Here is a 27,889-nt window from a genome sequence, read left to right on the forward strand (position 1 = left end):
ATACATACACATTTAACAGCAATACAAGACATACATACACATATAAACATTGTAAGACATAAAAACAAGTCAAAGAAATTTGTAATAAACAGACCTCAGTGCAAGAAAATTACTTACCAGCAATACAAGACATAAATACAAATATAAACATTATAAGACATAAAAACAAGTCAAAGATATTTGCAATAAACAGACCTCAGTGCAAGAAAGTTACTTACTAGCAATACAAGACATACATACACATTTAACAGCAATACAAGACATACATACACATATAAACATTACAAGACATAAAAACAAGTTAAAAATATTTGCAACAAACAGACCTCAGTGCAAGAAAGTTACTTACCAGCAATACAAGACATACATACACACATAAACATTATAAGACATAAATACACAAATAAACATTATAAGACATAAATACAAATATAAACATTATAAGACATAAATACACATATAAAAATTATAAGACATAAATACACAAATAAACATTATAAGACATAAATACAAATATAAACATTATAAGACATAAAAACAAGTCAAAGATATTTGCAATAAACAGACCTCAGTGCAAGAACGTTACTTACCAGCAATACAAGACATAAATACACACATAAACATTATAAGACATAAAAACAAGTCAAAGATATTTGCAATAAACAGACCTTAGTGCAAGAACGTTACTTACCAGCAATACAAGACATAAATACACACATAAACATTACAAGACATAAAAAAAAGTCAAAGATATTTGCAACAAACAGACCTCAGTGCAAGAACGTTACTTACCAGCAATACAAGACATAAATACACACATAAACATTACAAGACATAAAAAAAAGTCAAAGATATTTGCAACAAACAGACCTCGGTGCATGACAGTTACTTACCAGCAATACAAGACATACATACACACATAAACATTATAAAACATAAAAACAAGTCAAAGATACTTGCAACAAACAGACCTCAGTGCAAGAAAGTTACTTACCAGCAATATAAGACATAAATACAAACATAAACATTACAAGACATAAAAACAAGTGAAAGATACTTGCAACAAACAGACCTCGGTGCATGACAGTTACTTACCAGCAATACAAGACATACATACACACATAAACATTATAAAACATAAAAACAAGTCAAAGATACTTGCAACAAACAGACCTCGGTGCATGACAGTTACTTACCAGCAATACAAGACATACATACACACATAAACATTACAAGACATAAAAACAAGTCAAAGATATTTCCGACAAACAGACCTCAGTGCAAGAAAGTTACTTACCAGCAATACAAGACATAAATACACATATAAACATTACAGGACAAAAAAACATGTGAAAAATACTTGCAATAAACAGACCTCAGTGCATGACAGTTACTTACCAGCAATACAAGACATACATACACATATAAACATTACAAGACATACATACACACATAAACATTACAGGACATAAAAACAAGTGAAAGATATTTGCAACAAACAGACCTCAGTGCAAGAAAGTTACTTACCAGCAATCCAAGACATACATACACATATAAACATTACAAGACATACATACACACATAAACATTACAGGACATAAAAACAAGTGAAAGATATTTGCAATAAACAGACCTCAGTGCAAGACAGTTACTTACCAGCAATACAGGACATGAATACAAATATAAACATTATAAAACATAAAAACAAGTCAAAGATATTTGCGACAAACAGACCTCAGTGCAAGAAAGTTCCTTACCAGCAATACAAGACATAAATACACACATAAACATTACAAGACATAAATACACACATAAACATTACAAGACATAAAAACAAGTGAAAGATATTTGGAACAAACAGACCTCAGTGCAAGACAGTTACTTACCAGCAATACAAGACATGAATACAAATATAAACATTATAAAACATAAAAACAAGTCAAAGATATTTGCGACAAACAGACCTCAGTGCAAGAAAGTTCCTTACCAGCAATACAAGACATAAATACACACATAAACATTACAAGACATAAATACACACATAAACATTATAAAACATAAAAACAAGTCAAAGATATTTGCGACAAACAGGCCTCAGTGCAAGAACGTTACTTACCAGCAATACAAGACATAAATACACATATAAACATTACAGGACAAAAAAACATGTGAAAAATACTTGCAACAAACAGACCTCAGTGCAAGAAAGTTACTTACCAGGGATATAAGACATAAATACAAATATAAACATTACAAGACATAAAAACAAGTCAAAGATATTTGAAACAAACAGACCTCAGTGCAAGAAAGTTACTTACCAGCAATACAAGACATACATACACATTTAACAGCAATACAAGACATACATACAGACATAAACATTACAAGACATACATACACACATAAACATTACAAGACATAAAAACAAGTCAAAGATATTTGAAACAAACAGACCTCAGTGCAAGAAAGTTACTTACCAGCAATACAAGACATACATACACATTTAACAGCAATACAAAACATACATACAGACATAAACATTACAAGACATACATACACACATAAACATTATAAAACATAAAAACAAGTCAAAGATATTTGCAATAAACAGACCTCAGTGCAAGAACGTTACTTACCAGCAATACAAGACATAAATACACACATAAACATTACAAGACATAAAAAAAAGTCAAAGATATTTGCAACAAACAGACCTCGGTGCATGACAGTTACTTACCAGCAATACAAGACATACATACACACATAAACATTATAAAACATAAAAACAAGTCAAAGATACTTGCAACAAACAGACCTCAGTGCAAGAAAGTTACTTACCAGCAATACAAGACATAAATACACACATAAACATTACAAGACATAAAAAAAAGTCAAAGATATTTGCAACAAACAGACCTCGGTGCATGACAGTTACTTACCAGCAATACAAGACATAAATACAAACATAAACATTACAAGACATAAAAACAAGTGAAAGATATTTGCAACAAACAGACCTCAGTGCAAGAACGTTACTTACCAGCAATACAAGACATAAATACACACATAAACATTACAAGACATAAAAAAAAGTCAAAGATATTTGCAACAAACAGACCTCGGTGCATGACAGTTACTTACCAGCAATACAAGACATACATACACACATAAACATTACAAGACATACATACACACATAAACATTATAAAACATAAAAACAAGTCAAAGATATTTGCAATAAACAGACCTCAGTGCAAGAACGTTACTTACCAGCAATACAAGACATAAATACACACATAAACATTACAAGACATAAAAAAAAGTCAAAGATATTTGCAACAAACAGACCTCGGTGCATGACAGTTACTTACCAGCAATACAAGACATAAATACACACATAAACATTACAAGACATAAAAAAAAGTCAAAGATATTTGCAATAAACAGACCTCAGTGCAAGAACGTTACTTACCAGCAATACAAGACATACATACACACATAAACATTACAAGACATAAAAACAAGTGAAAGATATTTGCAACAAACAGACCTCAGTGCAAGAAAGTTCCTTACCAGCAATACAAGACATAAATACACACATAAACATTATAAAACATAAAAACAAGTCAAAGATATTTGCGACAAACAGACCTCAGTGCAAGAAAGTTCCTTACCAGCAATACAAGACATAAATACACATATAAACATTACAGGACAAAAAAACATGTGAAAAATACTTGCAACAAACAGACCTCAGTGCAAGAAAGTTACTTACCAGGGATATAAGACATAAATACAAATATAAACATTACAAGACATAAAAACAAGTCAAAGATATTTGAAACAAACAGACCTCTGTGCAAGAAAGTTACTTACCAGCAATACAAGACATACATACACATTTAACAGCAATACAAGACATACATACAGACATAAACATTACAAGACATACATACACACATAAACATTACAAGACATAAAAACAAGTCAAAGATATTTGAAACAAACAGACCTCAGTGTAAGAAAGTTACTTACCAGCAATACAAGACATACATACACATTTAACAGCAATACAAGACATACATACAGACATAAACATTACAAGACATACATACACACATAAACATTATAAAACATAAAAACAAGTCAAAGATATTTGCAATAAACAGACCTCAGTGCAAGAACGTTACTTACCAGCAATACAAGACATAAATACACACATAAACATTACAAGACATAAAAAAAAGTCAAAGATATTTGCAACAAACAGACCTCGGTGCATGACAGTTACTTACCAGCAATACAAGACATACATACACACATAAACATTATAAAACATAAAAACAAGTCAAAGATACTTGCAACAAACAGACCTCAGTGCAAGAAAGTTACTTACCAGCAATATAAGACATAAATACACACATAAACATTACAAGACATAAAAAAAAGTCAAAGATATTTGCAACAAACAGACCTCGGTGCATGACAGTTACTTACCAGCAATACAAGACATACATACACACATAAACATTACAAGACATACATACACACATAAACATTATAATACATAAAAACAAGTGAAAGATATTTGCAACAAACAGACCTCAGTGCAAGAAAGTTACTTACCAGCAATATAAGACATAAATACACACATAAACATTACAAGACATAAAAAAAAGTCAAAGATATTTGCAACAAACAGACCTCGGTGCATGACAGTTACTTACCAGCAATACAAGACATACATACACACATAAACATTACAAGACATACATACACATATAAACATTACAAGACATAAATACACACATAAACATTATAAAACATAAAAACAAGTCAAAGATATTTCCGACAAACAGACCTCAGTGCAAGAAAGTTACTTACCAGCAATACAAGACATAAATACACATATAAACATTACAGGACAAAAAAACATGTGAAAAATACTTGCAATAAACAGACCTCAGTGCATGACAGTTACTTACCAGCAATACAAGACATACATACACATATAAACATTACAAGACATAAAAACAAGTCAAAGATATTTGCAACAAACAGACCTCAGTGCAAGAAAGTTACTTACCAGCAATCCAAGACATACATACACACATAAACATTACAGGACATAAAAACAAGTGAAAGATATGTGCAATAAACAGACCTCAGTGCAAGACAGTTACTTACCAGCAATACAAGACATGAATACAAATATAAACATTATAAAACATAAAAACAAGTCAAAGATATTTGCGACAAACAGACCTCAGTGCAAGAAAGTTCCTTACCAGCAATACAAGACATAAATACACATATAAACATTACAGGACAAAAAAACATGTGAAAAATACTTGCAACAAACAGACCTCAGTGCAAGAAAGTTACTTACCAGGGATATAAGACATAAATACAAATATAAACATTACAAGACATAAAAACAAGTCAAAGATATTTGAAACAAACAGACCTCAGTGCAAGAAAGTTACTTACCAGCAATACAAGACATAAATACAAATATAAACATTACAAGACATAAAAACAAGTCAAAGAAATTTGCAACAAACAGACCTCAGTGCATGACAGTTACTTACCAGCAATACAAGACATAAATACACACATAAACATTACAAGACATAAAAACAAGTCAAAGATATTTGCAACAAACAGACCTCGGTGCATGACAGTTACTTACCAGCAATACAAGACATGAATACAAATATAAACATTATAAAACATAAAAACAAGTCAAAGATATTTGCGACAAACAGACCTCAGTGCAAGAAAGTTCCTTACCAGCAATACAAGACATAAATACACATATAAACATTACAGGACAAAAAAACATGTGAAAAATACTTGCAACAAACAGACCTCAGTGCAAGAAAGTTACTTACCAGGGATATAAGACATAAATACAAATATAAACATTACAAGACATAAAAACAAGTCAAAGATATTTGAAACAAACAGACCTCAGTGCAAGAAAGTTACTTACCAGCAATACAAGACATACATACACATTTAACAGCAATACAAGACATACATACAGACATAAACATTACAAGACATACATACACACATAAACATTACAAGACTTAAAAACAAGTCAAAGATATTTGAAACAAACAGACCTCGGTGCATGACAGTTACTTACCAGCAATACAAGACATACATACACACATAAACATTACAGGACATACATACACACATAAACATTATAAGACATAAAAACAAGTCAAAGATATTTGCAATAAACAGACCTCAGTGCAAGAAAGTTACTTACCAGCACTAGAAGACATAAATACACACTTAAATATTACAAGACATAAAGACAAGTGAAAGATATTTGCAACAAACAGACCTCAGTGTAATAAAATGACTTTCCAGCATTGATTCCTCATTTTCAGGGAGGGTTTTTTCATCTTGCACTTCGCTGACACGCATCAGCATCCAGTTCTTTATGAGAAAAGGGGAAGACTGAGGGAGGGATATACTCACCGTCACCGACACGCTGGGCATCAGTGTCCTGTGTTTCATCAGAAGAGATGGCGTTCAGGAGACTATCATCCAGGATCCTGATGACTTGAGGAAGGCCTTCTTCCGCAGGACGCTCAACCACATAGTCAAGACAGTCTGTAAGGAAACAAGTTTAAAATAACATTAGGAATGTAATAAACAGCCAGTGCTAAAGCAACAGACCTACATCTGTTAGTTTGAGCAGATGATGACAGAAGAGCATTTTTGGCTACATTTATGTCAGACTGAGTGACACTTCGACTTTTTCATGTGAGATCAAAAGATGTCAACTAAGTTCACATCATTAAGTGAAGCATCCATTTTTAATAGAAGAGCACCAAACCTCCACCAAGGCAGCTCACTCTGTGCACACTACACTTTTATGGTAACACTATTTTATTTTGTATACATTCATTTTGTTTTATTTGTCCTTTTTAAACCTTTATGCAAACACTACGTTGGAGTAGGTAATGGATAATAGGTACTCATTTTTAAATAACTGGACATAAATAGCTTGTTACATAAATATACTACAGGAAATGTATAACTAACTAGGCAGCTCATTCTCTTATTTATTTATTACAATTCTTTCATTAACAATGTAACACATTTTGAAACAGCATCAGAGGTTTAATGTACCAATTTCATGTCCTAAATGTTCCCAATACAAACAAAGGCAGTGGAACTCCAAGCACATATTTTTAAAATAAAACACAAAATAAAACACACACATAAAGGTTTGACTTCATGATTATTTTGACTATGCTTAATGTTTTCAATATTATTTTTATATTATTTTATTTTGATTTTTTTTTTTATCACTGCGTTATGTAGCTGGGAAAAAACGTTATAGTTTACCTAATGAAGCTTTTGATCCAGAGAAGAAAATGATGTTAGGAGCTACAGGGGATCTGGTGTGTTCACCTTTATGTTCTATCATTGTGACGAAATGCTGTTACCATAGAAACTGATTTTATTTTTATTCTTTTTTTGGGGAGTATTTTACTAATCTTTGTCCGTTAAGCTAGTTTAACCATTTTATTGGGGGGCAGTGTCAAATTTGAAGCCTTCAATCAAAGTAACATCTTTTTTCACATTCATACGCCACTCGTTAATAAATTCTACAGCTGTCCCGCAAAATTTAAAGCATACAAGCAATTTACCGGGAAAAATCTTGGAATACACATATTTTGATCACATTAAAATTTGATATTCACACTGGAACTTGTTAAATTATTATAGTTGTCTAGTGACTCTTAAAATAATTGAAGAATCTTTGAAACGTACCAGCCAGGTGACTTTCAATGAGTCCGGATCCACGACGAGCGAGCCAGCTTTGCTGTTATGACGAAACACGTCATAAAGCGACAGTACAAACGACTTCTTCGAGTCGTTTGTACTGTCGCTTTCTAGTAAATTCCGCTTTCTGTAGAAATATTCTCCAAAAGTTATCTTTCCACAAGCTGAGTTTGGAGCAGGTCAAGACAAGTTCACGAGCGAGCACAAAAGAACGAATGGAACGTTGTGGAAGTGCATTTAAACACTCGCCTTGGTTACGGTTGCCAACTGCGTGTGCACGTAATAAAACTATAAGAATGGAGCTCACTGCAATGTAATTTACAGTTAATTTATGGTCATTTATAGTTACTGCCGTTGTCACCCTTTATATGGGATGTAATATAAGCACGTAGGTATAGGTATATCCAGAAATAAACATAGATATTAGAAAGCAGCAAATCAGTAACAGATGTTTGCTTGAGTGAATAACATTAGCATATAGCTCATGGTAATATTACATCTTCACATTTTTCTTATCGAAGCTAACAATAACTTAGCGTTCTCGCTACTCACCATGCTGTAAAACAGGTATATGTTAGCAATGACACCATTTAACAGATATTAAAATGCTAGCCGCGCTAATTAGCCTTAGGATTGCTTGAGGTCTTGTTTCCAGCTCTAGTGGTCATAAGCGAACTTAGGCCTGTGCCAACCTTGAGCACGGACATCAATCTTGTAAAGCTCACTATTAAACTGACAAAAAGCCTTAGAGCCTAGAAACTATGATACTTACAACTGTGCTATGTTTGTGTCATAGCATATAGCAAGACCCCATAACGATAACTGACCTTTGACCTCTTCTCAAGATTAATCTTCAGGTCAAAGAGATAATGCTATATACAGCTATTTTAACACTATGTTTCTTACTGCCATTGTCTGACATAATATCCTTGAATCTTTTTCTAATTCAACACTTAATATAAACACTGTATGTTTATTTGAAAATTAAGAATTAAAAACACTCCTTGTAATGCCAACTTTTGTTTTCAAATGTAAATAAAGTATATCAACTAACATACTGGACACTGTTCTGCTGAACAACACACATATTACCATTATTGTAGCTGGTGTTTTTTAGTAATTTATTATTTTATTTCTCATACAATTTAAAACATTAATAACCTTTTCAATAAAACAAAGTATCAGATGTAATTATTCTGAAACTAAGTCTAAGCTTCCCATAACTTTTTATTGCAAGTTACATTACTGACATAATAAACATAAAATGTTTGTATTGTTCATCCACAAGTCCAGTCTCTGGCTCAAACAACACAGAAGCTTGGTGTGTTTGTTTCTCAGTCCAGGCATTACTGCTTGAATGCCTGTCATGAATTTAGGTAATTCAAATGCAATTGCCTAAAGAAAGTCTTTTACATTGTCCCAACTTCCCTTAAGTACAGTGGCTGGAGATGTGGGCTGGAGATGCAATGAAAGTAAAGAAGAGAAAACAATGTACAACGAGGGAAAAAAATAACCAACTATATACATGGTGTATGCGTAAGAAACATTGAAACAGAAACATTGTGGGTGTATACAAGGACAGTTATATAATAAAATAAATAGGGGTGAAATGGTAAATGGCCTGTATTTGTATAGCGCTTTTCTAGTCCCTAAGGACTCCAAAGCGCTTTACACATCCAGTCATCCACCCATTCACACACTGGTGATGGCAAGCTACATTGTAGCCACAGCCACCCTGGGGCGCACTGACAGAGGCGAGGCTGCCGGACACTGGCGCCACCGGGCCTTCTGACCACCACCAGTAGGTAACAGATGAAGTGTCTCGCCCAAGGACACAACGACCGCGCCTGTCCAAGCCAGGGCTCGAACCAGCAACCTTCCGATTACAAGGCGACCTCCCAACTCTTGAGCCACGATCGTTGGCTGGATGGAGTGGCTATGGTCGTTTAGGGTGGTAATGCCACTGAGATACCACTGAGACCAAAATATTGCACAGGACCATAAATATTGCACACACTAAAGATATGGCACATGAGCCAAAAATATTGCACAAAACATGGAAAGACTGAGATATTGCACATAGCTAATCAATAGCAGCATCAGAGTGGATGAACTGGGGAAGTCAGTTCATACTTTTAGTTTGCATTAAGAGTTCTGACAGCCCATGGGAAGAAGCTGTTTTTATTTTCTTCAATCAGTAATGAATAGTAAGATGTTCTAGCTTTATGGAGGGCTTTTTTAATAAAGCAGGCTAAATGATGATCTACTACATTTTTGCACACCATTTCATCTCCAGTTTACGAGTTATCTGTTAAATGTTCAGTTTCTATGTCGTATGTTAAAACAAGATCTAGAGTGTGATTAAAGTGGTGGGGGGGTTATTTTACTTTTTGAGAGAAGCCAGTTGAATCTGGTAACAGATTACACAGTGTCATTTTGAGCAGTACAAATAATAAAACATTTTAACTGTCAGATAATTTCAAATGCAACAAACATCAGTATCATTATTTCATATTCTGTATAGTTTTTCATATTTATATCCTGTTCATAGCCTGTACATAGCTTGTACTCACTACAGCCTGTACATACTTATAGTTATAGAATATTCACAACATACTTCATACCGTGTACATTATAACATACCATAATAGACCAATTTCTGTAATATACTTACATATCTATATTATTGCTATTATATATTGTAATATATCTATATCACTAAAGCACTTCTGGATGGATGCAAACTGCATTTCGTTGCCCTGTGCATGTGCAATGACAATAAAGTTGAATTCTAATTCTAATTCTAAACACGAGCCCCACCCCACCCCCCACCCCCATCCCTATGTGATTGTGGAATATATATGCAGATGATGTTGTTTTGGTCCTGTCAAATCCTGAGCGATCTGTTCCTGTACTATTAGATCTGGTGAGGTTGTTTGTTATACAATTAACTGGTAGAAGAGTGAGTTTGTGGCTTTAACTGCAAACCTGGATGTTGATTTCTTGAAAACTTTGCTTTTTAAAATTACAGACAATAATAATTAAATGCACTTAAGAACAGGACGCAGCAACACTACATATGAGCGGGTGGAGGGAGGTTTGGGGTCTTCACTCACCCCCATTCTGTTAACCGTCTGGGCAGGGGGACTGGGAGGAGGTGCTGGCCGTCAGATTGGGGTCTGAGATGCGGGGCCTCCCTGCTTTTTGCGGTTTGCTTTCCTCCATCCCAGAGAGAAGGGTTACATCTCCTGGGTCCGGTTTGCCCCTCTGAGGGCGGAGGTACCTGGACCTGAGATATAGAGTTAGACTCTTTGTGTCTGTCTCCACGTCGGGTGAGTTTGTGTATATGGGGGTGGGAATGCACCGTCTGTGTCTATATGTCAGCTTGGGTCTTAGACTCCACCTCTCTGGGAACATCTCAGGCTCTCTGAGGTTTGGAGGCCTATCTTCCCTTACTGCACTCCCTGCCAGTGGCTGATGCCCTCAGACATTGGTGTGTTGGTGGTTCTTGGTGTCTGGTGCTGAGCGCCCATGTATGTGCCGACTCACTCCTGGTGGCCGATTGGCAGGGCCTGGCGCCCGTGGCCCGGCTGGGCCCCTTCCAGGAGGTGGGGTGCACTCAGGCCTCTAGCCTCTGGGCCTGAGGCCCAATTCTCTCTGGCAATTGGGCAGATCCCGCAGGCACGCCACTGCAACTCCCTCTGGCCTCTGCTCTGTGGCTGCTGGGTGATCTCTCATTTAGGGCTCTCCTCAGCTCTTCCCAGGAGGGTGGCACGGTTGCCCCCCTGGTGGTCCTCCTTGGGTCCTCGTATTCTGGGGCCTCTGGATGTCTGGGGCCTGGATCTCCTCCATACATGCTTCATGCCCTGGGGGACGGGGCTATGGCTCCCCACACTCCCTAGCAGATCGTTACATGGAGAAACCTTTTGAATACAAGCATGCTGATCCACACAGGTGTGCACACAGGCGGACACACGGGTTTTCACAGACACAAACCTTTCTTGGCTGCTACCTCAAAGCACATTGTGCGCTGTCGATCTTGCGTACCTTTCTTCTCCCCTCTATTTTTCTTTCTCCCCCTCTCTTTCTTTCATTCTTTCTCCCTGTCTTATCACCCAGTCATGTCTGTCCTGTCTGTTACAACCGGAAATCAAATCAAATAAATACATATTTATAATTTAAAAAGAAAGAAAGAAAGAAAATTACAGACAGACTTAAATACCTTGGTGTTCTTTTGCCCAATGATCCTAAATTGATCTTTAAGTTGAATTATCTTGAACAAGTTGAAAAAACTGTAAAAGGACATTGAGAAATGGAGGGCTCTCCCTGTTTGCATGATGAGTCGCATAAATGCAATCAAAATGGTTTCTCTCCCTAAATTCTTATGTCTGTTTTTAAACGTACCTATCTTTTTGAATAAGCAATTTTTCAAATGATCGAGTCAGTAGTATTACCATTTGTTTGGGGCTATAAAAATCATAGGATATCAAAAGTTCATCTATCTAAGTCTAAACTTGAGGGTGGATTTGGTCTGCCATGTTTTTAGTTTTATTATTGGGCTGCAAATGCTAGAACTCTTGCTTAGTGTCAGGAAGGGTACAAAAAGGTCATGTCTGCAAATTAATTGATATATATTTAACTAACTTAATTTTTTACCTTTCTTTGTTTATTATCACTGTTCTGTTTATTATCATATAAACAGTACAGTGATTACATACATTATATACAGTGATATATATATATAAAAAAAATACATATCTATATATATATATATATATATATGTGTGTGTGTGTGTGTGTGTGTGTGTCCAGAAGAGCGCATTCCGCGGTTTGTCGCTTACTTTTCCCCAGTGCCTTCAAGTCAGATGCGGTAGACAGGGTGACGGTCACGTGACCCACCTCAACATAAACAGATGTCACATGATTTTCGGGTTGTTTTCCAACATGGCGGGCAGCTCTCCTGTTTATCCTCAGCGTGGTTTTAAGTTTTCCTCTCGGCGAGAAGAAAACAGACGTTCCAACCTGCGGATACGAGGTTAGCTACTTTATGTCGCGCTTTTGTATTTTATTTACATGTGTTAGGGTTAAGGTACATGTCAAAAAGCTCAGTGGAGCTGTTAGCGCTACTTTCTGTTTCACTCACATGACTGTGCTCACATACATTGAAGTGCTGGTGTTGTGCCAAAAAAGTGCCCGCCTGCCAAAAACTGATTTCCAATGTCTACCTGTGTTTTTATGTGTAATATCTTTACCTATGTTGGCAAATAGACTTCGGTCAACAGGCTTTACAAAGGGGCTAGATATAACATTTTAAAGTTACATCTTTTTCAACTCTGTCTTATTGCACTTACATTACAACCAATTCCATCATTTTTTTCCACTTAAAATATGTTTACAGAACTATTGTTAGATGTCTTTCAATATCTGCTGTCCTCTTGGCCAGATTCTTCTTTAAAACACGTTTTTAATGTCAACAAGCTTCTTTTAACTGCATAAATAAAGGATATATAAAAGTCACTGCCAAAAACTGATTGCAGCTTCTACTTTGTTACAGGAATGTTGTTTGTGGCTCAAGATGACTTGTATCATTCATGAGGGATACATTTGATATAGGTTTCACATATTATAGACTAACAAGTTATGTATAGAAGTTTAAATGCGAGCAATCCTTTTTTGGTAAATACCAGAAATCAGTTTTTGGCAGACGATCACTTTTTGGAGTGAATATTTGTCGACATTATGACTCTTCTGACAGAGCAGTACAGCTGTATTCATAGAGTGTGTGTCTGTGTGCAGTCATGTCATGCCACCAAGCCGGGCATGTTGAATGTCCACCTGATCCCGCACACACATGATGACGTTGGCTGGCTCAAGACTGTGGACCAGTACTACTATGGAGGTCAGTGTGACACATACAGAAAAAACACTGTGAAGCTATTAGCCAACCTCCTGCTCTGTGTTTACTCTCACACTCGCACAAGAGACCAAGGAAGACAACAGAGGGGCAGCTGTGCCACTGTCCCAGAAAGAGCTGAGGAGAGTCCCAGATGAGGGCTCACTCAGCAGCTGCGGAGCAGAAGCCAGGGGGAGTTGCAGTGACGCGCCCGGGAGCTCCGCCGGCAGCCAGCTGCGCCAGAGTGACCGAGCCCCAGGCCGAGAGGCCGAGGGCACCCCACCCCCGAAGTGGCCCGAGCTACTGTTGAAATGTATCAGAAGACGATATTAAAACACCTTTGTTTCATTTTATACTCTGTCGTGTATTTCACGCTGCCTCATAATGTACTGTTTACTGCAACAGTTTACTTCTTCATTGCTTTAGAGTTTTATGCTTTTAGTGCAATTGATTGTCGAGCTTGCTTATTTTAATGTCACATGTTGTTTATAGTAAGTTGTAAGGCCAGGTGTTGTGCAGGTGACCATCATCTGGTGGTGGTCAGAGGGCCCGGTGGCGCCAGTGTCCGGCAGCCTCGCCTCTGTCAGTGTGCCCCAGGGCAGCTGTGGCTACAATGTAGCTTGCCATCGCCAGTGTGTGAATGTGTGTGTGAATGGGTGAATGACTGAATGTAGTGTGAAGCGCTTTGGGGTCCTTAGGGACTAGAAAAGCGCTATACAAATGCAGGCCATTTACCATTATTTACCATCTGATATTGATTTCCAGTCTGGGTTAATATGTAAGCAGAACTCATCTGCACTGAGGGTGGTTTGTTTGGGCATATGCATGAATGCAGATGAGCACATATACTTTCTTGCTGTTAAGATACGTTAGTGCAAATAAATATTTTTCAAACTGTGACACACAGCAACTAAATTCTGACCACTTCTTGAAGCATTGACTTCTGTGTTACAAAATAATGTCTCTTTTGTCCTAAATCTGTGCACATTTGTGTGCGTAGATCGTAATGACATCCAGCATGCTGGTCAGTACATCCTGGACTCAGTTGTGGATCAGTTGTTGAAGAATCAAGACAGGAGGTTCATCTATGTGGAGACGGCCTTTTTCTACCGCTGGTGGAAGAGTCAGAGCTCCAGCGTGCAGCAGACAGTCAAACAGCTGGTTAATGAAGGTAAATACCCATTCAGTACTATACAGCTGCGTTAAGTGTTTCAGTGCATCCTTACCAAAAGCTGCTCCTCCCGCAGGCCGTCTGGAATTTGTGAATGGTGGTTGGTGTATGAGCGACGAGGCTGCCATACACTACAGCGCCGTCATTGACCAGATGACCATTGGTCTGAGGTTCCTTAATGAGACTTTTGGAGCCTTTGGCCGTCCCCGCGTCACCTGGCACATCGACCCCTTTGGCCACGCCTGGGAACACGCCTCCATGTTTGCACAGGTAGCATAGCTCTTTATGTTTATTCTTCGAGTTTTGCACGAGTCACACTTCAGAATTGCTCAGCTCATTCACTGTCACACTTTCAAACGTTGGCCATGTTTAATATCAGCAGTATAGGGCAGAATAGAAGGATGAGCATAATTGGTCACCTTAAGGAAGGCCTGATTTCTAGTGAGACTTAAAATGGGAGAATTTATCAGTTAAAGAAGAGAGTTGAGGCTAATTAGAGTTAGAAGGTTGCACTCACGTCGAGAAAGACTCTCCGTTTTGTCATTACAAATTTTTGGCTGTATCGTCATTATCAGATTTGCTGCTCTGCAATGAATCAAATGGGCTTATTTCCAGAATGCTGCATTATTACATGAAGGCACAATTTAGTTCACTGGCTTTCCATTTGAATTTCCTTTAACCATTAACTTTCTGTCTTTTGCTGCAGATGGGATTCGATGGCTTCTTCTTTGGTCGTCTAGACTATCAAGACCGGGCTCGCAGGATGAGGAATAAGGAGCAGGAGCTTCTATGGAGAGCCTCCGACAGCCTCACTCCTCCAATGGCTGACCTCTTTACTGGTATGCAAAGTTTCTTTCTTCATCCCTTTATGTTAATGACTTCTGGACTCAGCAACAGGACGGTGTCACATTATTTTTTAACCGTTTGCCCCCGTTAACCAACAGGGATCCTTCCTAATGGCTACAACCCTCCTGAGGGCTTCTGTTGGGACCAGCTCTGCAGTGACCCGCCTATCAGAGACGATCCTGATCTTGAAGACTATAATGTTGATGATGTGGTGGGACGCTTCCTCGTCATCGCCAACAGTCAGGTTGGACACAACTCCACACTGGCGCACAGAGACACTGATTTATCAGTCACGTGGTGTTCTTAACACCGCATGTTTAACTAACACTATGAAAAAAAATGCTCATGTTAAATCAAAAGACATCAAACAACGCTTTCTGATTTAGAAAAAGAGGAAGCAGAAGGGATGCTGTGTATCCCAGCCCATATACAGCTGTGACTAGCTAACATGACATGTAAAATTTCAGTAGGAACCTCTTGTTTCAAGTAATGTCAGCATATCTTCATGCAGGTCCCCATAAATCTTTTCTCAACCTGTCTGGTTTTATTTTATGAACCTGTCATGATCATAATAATAAAGACATCTACAGATAGTGTAATGCAATGTCCTCCTTTAATAATCCACATTCACCACTTTAGCCATCATATAAATGTGCTTTGAATAGTGTGAGGTGTGTGTGATTGAAGAGATGTGTGAATTGTTTAATTTCACTCTTCCCTTTTCTTCCTTTTTGTTTAGTTTAATCTGTTAAGCATTATTTCCTCTTCCTTTTTTAGTCTACGGTCTATAAGACCAACCACATCATCATGACCATGGGCTCAGACTTTCAATATGAGAATGCCAACCTGTGGTACAAGAACCTGGACAAGCTGATCCACTATGTAAATGCCCGGCAGGCAAATGGCAGCAAAGTCAACGTGCTCTACTCTACACCGTCCTGTTACCTGCAGGAGCTGCACCGAGCAAACCTCACCTGGTACTGTGAACTTTAAAGGGGCAGGATAATGTTTTCTTGTTCTAGCAGCACTGTTGGTGTTAAACTCTATTGTAAAAAGTGTCGTCTTTTGCATTTTAATGTCAGCTAAATCCATTGGTTTTCTATCCAGGCCATTGAAGACAGATGATTTCTTCCCCTATGCAGACGACGCTCATGATTTCTGGACGGCTACTTTACAAGCAGACCAGCGCTGAAGCGATATGAGAGGATCAGCAACAGCAACCTGCAGGTACTCTGAGATTTACTTTGTGCGGGGCGATTTTACAGTGTGCTCGGCATTACACTTTGTGTCGACGACATCACAACATTCAAACTTCTGCTTTTCTAGAATTACCTCTGTAACTGTAAGTCCTGTCCCACTACTTTAGAGCTTTCAGAAAAATTTAATTGTTTTAGTGTAGATGGTAGTTAGCATGCTAACATTCAAACTTTAAGAATGTTAGCATGACATATGCTAGATAAGTATAACATTGTCACATTACACTAACAAGCTTTAAATTTTGTTCTGTGAAAACAAAGTTTATCTAACTCTTAACATGAACTGTAAGCAAATAAATGCTAATATATAGCATGAAGCACACTGTTAGCTGGCACTTAATAAAGCTATCACTGGTATCCTGCGTCTATAGAACTACCTTAAGATGTGGAAATATAGGTTTAATGGTGGAAAATTTATACCTGTGTGACTTTTTAAATTGTGTTTACATTTTTTTCCCTCTTAATAGACTTGTAACCAGCTGGAGGTATTTGGTGGTCCAGCTTCCAGGAAAGGACCCTTTGGGGAAGGTGAAAGCCAGACCATGAGTAAGATTTGATTGAATCTTTTTTGTGTCTCCTTAGTGGGTTCTGCATAGGCATACTGTAGGTACTCTGGCTTCCTGCCACAGTCTAAAGATTTACGTATTAGGTTAACATGTAATAGCATGACCATAAATGGTTGACTGTCTTCAAGTGCTACTCCTGTGATGGACCTGTCCAGGATGTAGGAGAGCTGGGATGGGCTCCAGCCTCCCCACAACAGTGAATTGGTGAACCGGTAGAGAATATGGATACCCTTTAAAAGTTGTATTTGTGTTACTAAGACCAATTGGATGTCAGACAAGAGATTGAGTGACGGCTGCTTTCATTGGTAGAGAAAGCCATGGCTGTGGCTCAGCACCATGACGCTGTGTCGGGCACAGAAAAGCAACACGTAGCAAATGACTACGCCAGGAAGCTTGCTAACGGCTGGCAACACTGTCGGGTACTCCAGGCTTCACAGTACATTATCTTACCCAACAGAAGTTACTTGTGCTAAATTTGTCATTTTCTGTACAGGAAAATATATTATCATGTCTTTAGCAGAAAGTGTTCTTCAGTCCAAACTTTCTTGCACAGGTTTCTTGTCTAACTGTTGTCTCTCTTTCAGGTTTTAGTCAGTAACAGTCTGGCTGCTCTCAACGGCTTGTCTGCTGAGCGAATCTACTGTGATAACCTCAACGGCCTTCATGATGTGATGTTCTTCTACTTCCCTGGCCGCTGTGTCTGTTGTAGCGTCCTGATGACACTCAGTTTGTGCTCCAGTGGATGATGAGAGTCAAACCTTACATACTCACCCGTGAGCATTTGTTTACAATGTCCCCCTTTACTGGTGTAAATCTCACAGTCTAAGAAGGCTAACCTGCCATAACCTCCCAGGTGAACCTAATGTGATGGTCCACCCAGTTAATGTGATCAGTGAAACCTGCGGTCAGCTGAAACGGAAGAAGTCACTTGGATGAGTGACGAAATGTTTCTCCCACTGAAAACTCTACGTCCAGATGAACAGAATTAATTTTTAAAAGTTCCTTACCTGGATGACTGAGGATGCATCAAGACATTTGAACAGCAAGTGGGTAGAGTCACAGCTGCATGCCCGAGTCACTATCCTGTCTGAAAGTGAGCATTTAAAATCTGAAGGTTTGGCTCATAAGTCTTACTTGTACATGTACTGATCCTGTCATTTAAACCATGTTTAACAACCATCCACCGGTAACATAATAAAAAACCCCACAATATGTCATCTTAAATGTAATTCTGAACACTCTGACCCTCTGAGATTTATCCTCGGAACAAACAGTGTATTCAAGGTGTACAGCCTAAAAAACCTGGGCTACAGTTATTGTAAATACATTCTGTGTAATTACAGATAAGACTGAATGCTCACGCTGCCTTTCTCTCGCTTGTCTTTTTGTCTGTCATTCAGTTCTCAATGTGTACAACCCTCTCGCTCGGCCCGTCACTTGGCCCGTCAGGCTGCCGGTCAATGGAACAGCGTACAGCGTGTCAGATGCTAGTGGCAAAGCGGTGGACTGCCAGGTCAGTATGTGTGCCAGCAGCAAGTATGAGAGAGCAGGCAGCCTTCTGGAGCCTACATCTTCAGACCCAACTCTTCCACACCTTTCGTCATCAGCCGGACGGCCAAGACGGAGATCATTAAGGTAGAGATGTTTGCTCGTATCCAGACGTAGATTCCTCATAGCAAAGCTTTGTTTTTACACTGTTATTCAGTTTACTTCTAAATTATAGGCTGCTGTCATTTTATATGTGTGGGTGTCAGAATGAACATGCCAACATGTTTTACCTCCCTGTTTAGAGGCTAATATGCAGCGTCTAATTTTGTACTGCAATGCTCTCATCCTCAGACGTCAGTGGTGCAGGAGGTGAGGCAGTGGTTTGCTCCCTGGGTGTCTCAGGTGGTTCGTCTCTATGCTGACAGCAGAGCTCTGGAGCTCGAGTGGACTGTGGGACCTGTGCCGATAGAGTGAGTTTAACACGTGCACACTACATATGTAATGGAGATGTTTTTAGAGATAAGTGGTTGTTGAAATTTCTGTTCTCTTCAACCTTTCTAAAAGCTCAGTGCCTTAATGTCAACTGATCTTTCAGGGGAGAAAAACCTCATATGGGGCAATATTGTAGCAGAGCTTTGCCCTTCTAAATATTTCCTCATATCATAGCAAGTGATTGGCTTAGATCGCCGTTATCTTTTTCCCCATGTCAGATTATAAATTCATGGAAAGAGGGAATTTTAGACCATAAGATTCCATGCACACCCACTGGGGAATAGATTTAGCTCATAATTTCAGGTCTATTTTAGCCATTTATTTATTTTTTTATTTGTGAGCGAGAGAAATAAATTCAAGGAAAAGTGAGGAATCTTTGCCAAAATGCTCCCCACACCACCCACCTTTAACCCACGTCACACTTGCTGTCTTGACCTTTCAGTGACAGCCTGGGGAAGGAGGTGATCACTCGTCTGGACACCAGCATCAAAACCTCTGAATATTTCTACACTGATTCCAACGGCAGAGAAGTTCTGCAGAGGAAGTAAGAGTTTGCTTTTTGTTTTTTGATGATGGAAAATGCATTTTAACCTTTTAAAGTTGTTGCAGTTGTTTTGGATGGTATTTTACAGATTATATACAAAGTAAGACAGCTGTACAGTTATGTGATAGTTTTACATTAAAAGAATCCAATTCTGTACACTTAGTGTGTGTGTGTCCCGTCCCCCCCAAACAGGAAAGACTTCTGGCCCACCTGGAACCTGAAACAGTCAGAGCCCATTGCTGGAAACTACTACCCAATCAACTCTCGTGCTTATATCAAGGTTTGTGTGTTTGTTAGCTTCCATTTGGAGAGACAAGCAACAAAGAGCATTCACTGTCAGTTCATTGAATTATCACAAGTGATGTTTTCCTTTCACTTGTGTGTCTTCAGGATGATGTGGACCAACTCACTGTGGTAACGGATCGCTCTCAGGGTGGAGGCAGCATCCAGAATGGTTCACTGGAGATCATGGTGAGGCAAAAAGTCGTAGCTCATCACCATTAGCATGTTGACCCCATCTAAGCGCACACAAGGAGTTCTTATTAAAGTCTCTCTATCCAACCTCCTCACCCTCAGCTCCACCACCGGCTGCTCCACTATGATTTCCGCGGTGTTGGTGAACCTGTCAACGAGATCTCTGGCATCTTCCCAGACGGGCTGGTGGTCCGCGGCCGCCTCCTGCTCACCCTCGATCCCCTGCCGACTGCTGCCGACATGCACCGCCCCCTCGCAGAGGGGATGGTGTTGCAGCCGCTGCTTACGTTTACTGATGGAGATCTGAAGCCAAACACTCAGCTGGAGGTATGTAAATGATAAACGGACTGGTACTTGTATAGTGCCTTTCTACTCATTCACCCAATCACATGCACATTCGTACAGTACTTGTACAAATACTGCATGTATTTTAAAGACATGTTATTAACACACTTCACTAATCGGGTTTCAGAAGTCACGGTGATGTGATCTGTGTTTGAAATATTAGCAGTGCAAGAACTAGCTGGCCTCCATCTTGCAGGTTCCTGTTCAAACACCTTAAACTCCTGTATGTAAGCTTAAGAAAAGCTTTGTACAGTGCTGTGACCTGCACTGTACAAACTGCAGGCTGTTCCTGTGAGAGTCTGCTGCTTGTTTTGAGTCATTGTCTCCAACTGTCTATGCTGCTGGTTATAACCCATTTCTGTCCTGCTGTGTACATATTTGCATTTTTTAGACATGGTTTCACTCGCTCTCAGGGGAACTGAGCTAAGCTGTGTTGCCTTTAGTGGCAACTGCTGCTGACATGTTTTCAGAGCCAGCGATTGGTCGAAATTCATATCAACTTTATGTAGTAATTTTATAGAAAATGTGGTTGGAATACATTAAATAATCTTTTTTTTTTTTTTTTTTTTTTAAAGGCATGGTTTCTGTGAGTGAGGGGTCTTTGTCTTTTAGTTCTCAGGGCTCCTGGCTGCACTGCCCCCTGCTGTCCACCTGCTGACACTCAGTCAGTGGGATGAAGACTCAGTGCTGCTGAGACTGGAGCATCAGTACCAGAGCTCAGAGAGCAAAGTGAGCTCTCAGGCAGTCACAGTCAACCTGCAGGTCAGACATTCAGAAACAATTTAAACCTTGTTACACTCAAAGCGACCGTACAGTCATCTGTCATTCAGTCGTTTCTCGTTTGCAATGCAGTGGAATGTCGTTTTGCTGTAACTAATCCCATCGTCTTTCCTGTCTGTGCAGAAGCTGTTTTCAACTCTGGAGGTTCTGGGTGTGGCTGAGTTGAACCTGTCGGCCAATCAGTGGAAAGATGAAATGAAACGTTTTGACTGGACTCCTGAGAAAGGTACAGGACACCAGTGTTGTGTCAGTTAGTTCACCACTGCAGTTTTGAACGTCACCCTAGATTCAAAGCTGGATGTGTTCTCCAGTCTGACTCGATTTAAACTTGGCTAAATTTCAATGAATGTCGTCTCCTCGGGTGTTTTTTAATATGGATTCCATATTTGAGCTTTGTGCATTTTGGAGGTCGGTGGTAAAATCTCAGAGACCAGGTATGAACTTCTGTGGAAATCACTTTGGTTCGTTGTCAGATCAAAGTGAAAATAATTTAATAGATTAAATGATGCGTGTTCTGTGCGCTCGTAGCTGCAGTTCCAGCTGTGTGAAAGAAATGTAGCAGCAGCAAAATAAAGTATATAAACATTTACACATTTTCTGCATCACCAACTGAATACATTTATAATCCAGTGACAATGAAGTGCACAGTCTGCGCTTCAGTCAGTGTTCTTTTTTTTTTTTTTTAATGTATGGCTTCAATACGAAACTTATTTGCAAACATATACTGCACTTAACATAATTCAGTAATCCGTTATTCTGGCTTTGTAGTACACTGCTCTTCAATCACACTTCCATAGTGAGGATTCCCTGATATTTGCAGATTTTGGCCTTCGTTTACTGTTGTCACAATTTCATTACATTATTTATAATATTTTATATAGTAATATAAAGACTGGCAACATCTGGATTTTTCAACATCTGGCAGGTGACCATGCACTGAAGGAGCGCTGGGCTGATAGAAATCTGCTGATGCCTTTTAAATCTCTGATTGTAGTCATCGACTTAACAGTTTCCCTGCAGGTGCTAATTAAGCCAGCAGGGAGCCATAAAGAGTCATAAACAGATTGATATGCTTCATAATGTAATGTATACTACAAGGTGTTTCTGGAGCTCAACATGTTATTTTGTTCCTTGTGAGGAGACTTGGTTGCTGGTCACTGACCCGTGTCACTGCTGGTGTGTTTAAAGATTAACCAACCAAAAACACTTTGTGTCGTTTGTGATTGTGCTCACATAATGTGTCTGTTTTCCAGGAGAAAAGCCGCTGCTGAAGACATTTCAAGACCCGTCCACGTGGGAGTGACCTTAAGGCCAATGGAGATCCGAACGTTCCTTCTCAAAGTCAACCTTAGATAGCCAATCACACATGAGATTTTATAGGATGAATTATCGTATATTGACATTCCTGTGGCTTGTTTACGTTGCTGGTTTAATAAAGTGAGGATTTTTAGGGGGAAAAAAGATGAATGAGAAGTTGTATTCACGCTGCCTACGACTTAAAATCGGATCACAGCTGTAGCCCGGACTGACCTGGGCAAAAGTCATTTCAGGATGCCTTCAGTCTTTGATACAGAATGTCTGAATAAGATTGAATTTGTTAAAGCTGCCTTTAACATTTTTGAGAACATTTATATTTGTGGGTTTTTTTTGTGCTGTTGCAGTAACAGAATATCGTCTCCCACAAAGTGATATGTGCAATAAAGTATAATCTTTGCATTTCTGCCATGTTGTGTATACTTAGATTTTTCTACTTACCAAGAAGCAGCTAATAATAAAAATCAATCCTCCTTACTGTCCTGCCCTCGTGTTTGTGCCACAAATCTTGTGTATAATCAGTGAAGCAGCATTTAACTTCTGATAATCTGACATTAGAACAGATGTTGTGCTGTTGCTGCTGCAGACCTTTTCCAGTGACAGTTATCTGTGCCTGCTGTCTCCAGCGTGTCTTCAACCACGCAGCGATGTGAAGCCTCGGATGATCAAAAACGGTTTTTTCCCTGAAAGACAAAAATAAAGAAATACTCATGAAAGCTGTTTGATTCTGATGTAGTAACGTCTGAACAGCCAGCAGTATGTTTTGGCTGTGGCTGCCGAGGCAGCGCTCAGCTTCTCTCTGGCAGGAAACCAGCAGTGTGTGGCGACCTGCCAAAGCAACCTATGGAGAAGACTAATTCGTCAGCACGAGTCTGCCGTTTCATTTTCCGCCCAGGACATCGAGACTTTACGGGACTAATTAGTATTTAGGTAATTGCCTGCCTTTAATTCAGAGGGACTTGTGTGTGCCAACAGTATGATAAAGAACCCGACGTGCTGAAGCGATCCTCACCTGCAGCAACTCCGTCAGCTGCTGCAACAGTAACGATGCTTTCTGCTCTTCCTCTCACTTTACTGTGCTGTGCACAAACATAGTTCTAAATGTTAAGCAGGCAGAAACCCTTTTCACGTACTCCTAGTTTGTGAGAAAATAATTTATTTATGTTTTTTGTTTCTTTTAAACAACAGTCACCTCATGACGTTTTACATGGCAAGGTAAAGATCCTACAGCAATACAGAGAAAACCCCTCTGAGCAGAACCATGCCTGGGGTGGGCAGCCTTTTGCACAGATGGCCTCTTAGCTTTAAATGCCCAGCAGCCACAAGAACAGCATCATTTTGGTCTCCACCAAGTCATTACCAAAATGTTATGCTATGTTCACCAGCTAGTCACCATCTTCACCTTCAGTTGAGTGGGATGCAGGTAAAAGCACTATTTAAGAGTTTTTAATGTAAAAAAAAAATGGTGTATTTAGGTTGTGTTTAGTAAATCTGACCTGTTTGAACTTCTTGCAGGGGAAGGTCTTGAGCTGAGAAGAGTCTGTGATCTGGTTCTTTCTCTTGTTCTGGAACTTTTTCCTCTTGTCTTGCAGGTCAGCAGAGATTCCACCACTGAAGGAGAGAACAAATGAGGAGAAAGATTAACAGGAAACCAGAGAAAAGAGAATAAAAAAATAAATAAGTGGAGATGATAGAAGGAGCAACATGTGCAAGAAACAAAGAACACTGGAAGAACATGGACACAGCTTTTTTTTTCTCTCCAAAGAGAAACTCAGGACTACTTTAAGTAACTAAACAAATTCAGGGTATTTAAGGTTTGGGGTTTTTTCCTACGAGGGCAATCTCAAAAGTAAGGTCACCTATCGTTTTAGAAATATTTACATCATTTTAAAGGTTGAAGAATTATTTATTTTTCTACATAATCACCATTTCACTCGCTGCATTTTTGCAGATGCTGTGGCAGTTTTACAATGCCCATGTCGTACCCGCTTGCTGGCGCCACACAATCACCTTCTGGACAAATATTCTTTCAACTTTAGGAACAGGTGGGAGTCACTGTTGGAGGCGTGGTCCTGCTCCTGAAATTCCGATACATAATCTCCAATAACTGGCTAAAAGAGTTCACTTCCAAATTTTAGGTCGTAGGTCTTGGAAAATTCTTATTATTATTATTAACTTGTAATTTAAATTTTGATTGAAAATGTACCGAAAACCACTACTGCCATCTGTATGACTACTTTAAGTGAAAGTGAATTTTAAGATAAAAGTAATGGATTTAATAGATAAAACAAATTGAATTTTCTTTGTGGTCTTGAGTCAGTATCATGAGGTTTGAGTGTGCTCTTGTGGCCTCTGGTGTTTTCATTCCCAGTGCTCACTTTATTATCCATTCATCAGTGGATTCCCATTCATTTTCTATGGTGGTCCTTTTGACCGGGAACACCACAGATGTAACAAGGTTGATTAAAACATACAAAATTCAATGAAAGCGGTGATCATCACGTTTATATGTTCAAGTGCATAGTGTCCAGGATATCATCATCATCATCATCATCATCATCATCGTTTATTGATATAGCACTTTAAAAAATGCGCCAGGCAGACCAAAGTGCTGAACAATACAGAAACAAAGAAAAGCAAAACAGAGTATAAAATAATAAGGAAGGATGTCAGTTTCCCGCCGAGGTAAAAGCCAATCTGGACTTAAAGACCTGCACTGAAGACGCTGGTCTAATATGAAGAGGAAGGTTGTTCCAAAGCATCGGAGCCCAGGATATCATAATACCTTGAGGCAATCACATGTAAAACACAATATTTATGAGTGTTTTAAGTTGTAAATCATTCAGATTTGACCCAAACATGACAGGAAGGCTAGCAATCTAGGGAAACAGAACAAAGGAGCACACAGCATTGAGAGTGGATGTGACAAATGTCAAGCAGCGACTCGGATAATAAACAAACACCTGGTAATGAGGGAAGGAAGTGGCACAAAATACAAAGCAACAGAGACAAGAGACCATTGAAATAAAACAGGAAATGACAAACACAGAGACACAAACACAAACCTAATGACTAAGCAAATAACTAGCATTTAAAATAAGAGAGACTAAAGAAAAGACACTGATAAACAAAAGTCCATAAATGCTGTCAGGAAAAGCAGGACTCAACTGCAGGACTTCTTAATCAAATCAAAGACAGTGAGATTATTTACAAGGTGCAATAAAAACAGTTTCATAATGTGACATCCACATTTGTGTTAATCCCACTCTAACGCCCACACCGGCTCGGACAGTCTCGGTCGTTGTGTCCTTGGACAAGACACTTCACCTACCGCCTACTGGTGATGGCCAGAGGGGCCGATGGCGCGATATGGCAGCCTGGCTTCTGTCAGTCTGCCAAAGGGCAGCTGTGGCTACAACTGTAGCTGCCTCCACCAGTGTGTGAATGTGAGAGTGAATGAATAGTGGAATTGTAAAGTGCTTTGAGGGTCTCCAAAAAGCACTATATAAATGCAATCCATTATCATTATTATTAAACTCTCTCTGCAACTTTACCCCCAAATATTTACAAAGAGGTGTCTGTGCTGTCTTCAAAACTGCTTCACAGGTTTCCTGGACAGAAAGGAGAACATCTTCCAAAGAACAAAACGGTCTTTAACTTGTGAAACAGGGTTTCACCAGTGTTTGTCATACAACAATCCGGTGTTGACTGGTAGAAATAGCAGGTCGGATCGGCGAGGACATACGGACAATGACAAATAGAGAACTAGAAATTAATCCTCTCAAAGCCCAGGGACCATGGCATGGTTTTCCAACAATGTTATTGTTCCATCAGCTTTAATATATGATCCTGAAGCCTACATTTCCGGTCTCGCGTTGACTTCTTTTAACACATTAAGAAGATTACAGATAAGCATTGAAGCAATTAATTTGTATTGATAATTTTTAATAATCAAATTATTTGAACATCAATGGCACTGCTTGCTTGAGAGTAATCAGAATCTCTTGCAACATCGCCTCTTCTTAGAAAGCCATCCTTCTAGGTGTCACTTCTGGTTACAGCGTTTATGGGTCTTTGAGTTTAGTTCCTTTTCTGACTCTGAGTTTATTTATATTTCTGGTTCATGATTTCTTGCCTGTCTCACCTTGTGAGGCTCTGTCATGTCCTGTGCATATGTTTAACCACTCATATCTCTGTTAATTCGATATTCACCTGTCGTGGCAGCTCCCCTCTATGTCATGCTTTTTAATCAGGGCTAGTTTTTAGAGGTCTGGACAGTTAACCCCAAGGGACTGTTAATTTAAAAGACGGGAGTAACCTGTAGGTGCTATTTGCACTAAACTAACTGAATACTCAGAGTTAAGTTATCCTTTTACTGTTTAACAGTGGGTTAAAAAAGTGAATGTCCACAATTTCGACTTTAATTGCAGGAGATTATTTTAAAGCAGTTTTGGAGGAGAAAAGCAAAAGCAGAATCAACAACAACAACAATAATAATAACGATTAGCTTGAGGTTGGAGATGAGCCTGTGTTTTATCTCAGTGTTCCATGTTAAAACCAGTCTAACCACTATATCACCATCTCTCTATTTCTTTTAACACTAATAATTCCATTACATTTTAACATTCAGTCACATATGAAAGGGTTTCACTTCACATTTCATTAAATTCAGATTCATTAGCACACTCACTTTAGCATAATCCCTTTTAATCCAAATACACTTTCCTATTAAAGTTCTGTGTTTCTCAATCACAGTTTACTCAGTACTTTCTTTTTGCTTTTTGCTAAATCATATAGTGTCAAACCCCGCCTCTCATCCTATGACAAAAGGGATATGTTGGAAGAGAATGGATGGATATAGTTTTAAAGTCAGACGTTCAGAGATCAAAGTACCCTGTGTCTGCT

At 38.8% G+C, this 27,889-nt stretch overlaps 2 pseudogenes across 2 annotated transcripts in view; one reads left to right on the forward strand and one right to left on the reverse strand.

Annotated features, from left to right (window-relative positions):
* The window catches only part of LOC146667453 (tRNA (guanine(26)-N(2))-dimethyltransferase-like), a 62,211-nt pseudogene extending 51,171 nt beyond the window's left edge, over positions 1–11,040 (reverse strand). Inside the window, exons 1-2 of the transcript XR_014911930.1 lie at positions 10,947–11,040; positions 6,499–6,633 (exon numbers count right to left, since the gene is read on the reverse strand). The product of XR_014911930.1 is annotated as a tRNA (guanine(26)-N(2))-dimethyltransferase-like (transcript). The remainder of the gene's footprint in view (positions 1–6,498; positions 6,634–10,946) is intronic.
* Positions 11,041–12,741: 1,701 nt separating this feature from the next.
* On the forward strand, positions 12,742–23,674 carry LOC146667454 (lysosomal alpha-mannosidase-like; annotated as a pseudogene). The gene is made up of 20 exons (XR_014911931.1): positions 12,742–12,850; positions 13,612–13,714; positions 14,709–14,879; positions 14,956–15,149; positions 15,586–15,718; positions 15,824–15,969; positions 16,503–16,702; positions 16,833–16,952; positions 17,449–17,527; positions 17,857–17,966; positions 18,132–18,290; positions 18,851–19,182; positions 19,387–19,505; positions 19,970–20,071; positions 20,264–20,351; positions 20,462–20,542; positions 20,648–20,872; positions 21,503–21,652; positions 21,794–21,896; positions 22,924–23,674. The product of XR_014911931.1 is annotated as a lysosomal alpha-mannosidase-like (transcript).
* The last annotated feature ends 4,215 nt before the right edge of the window (positions 23,675–27,889 follow it).

Source organism: Rhamphochromis longiceps, linkage group LG6 (genome assembly GCF_057381845.1).
Source record: "Rhamphochromis longiceps isolate RC_006_pf linkage group LG6, R_longiceps_female_GT1.1, whole genome shotgun sequence".
Taxonomy (NCBI): domain Eukaryota; kingdom Metazoa; phylum Chordata; class Actinopteri; order Cichliformes; family Cichlidae; genus Rhamphochromis; species Rhamphochromis longiceps.